Source organism: Myotis brandtii, unplaced genomic scaffold, assembly GCF_000412655.1.
Source record: "Myotis brandtii unplaced genomic scaffold, ASM41265v1 scaffold216, whole genome shotgun sequence".
In the NCBI taxonomy this organism is placed as follows: domain Eukaryota; kingdom Metazoa; phylum Chordata; class Mammalia; order Chiroptera; family Vespertilionidae; genus Myotis; species Myotis brandtii.
Genome location: NW_005358092.1, coordinates 3,888,410 through 3,888,680, shown reverse-complemented (window position 1 = coordinate 3,888,680; position 271 = coordinate 3,888,410).

Sequence of the window (271 nt, the reverse complement as noted above, 5' to 3'; positions counted from 1 at the left end):
GGGGTTCGAGCGGGCTGTGTGGAGCCTTCAGACTCCCGGCGCCATTTAGCGCGGCGAGTTTCTCTGTGGGACGCGCCTCTTCACACTCGACCACTCTGCACTCCAGTCTTCGGTGACAGAAGGTGCCTGTTGGGGTTACTACTCTTTTCTCTCCCTGTCCCCCTTCACCCAGTCCTTTCGGTCTCCTCTGCTCTTGGCCCAGAGAAGCAGCGGAGCTCGGGCCCCGCGGCGAGCGGCCCTCCCCTCCCCACCGTTCCCTCCCTCCGTCAGC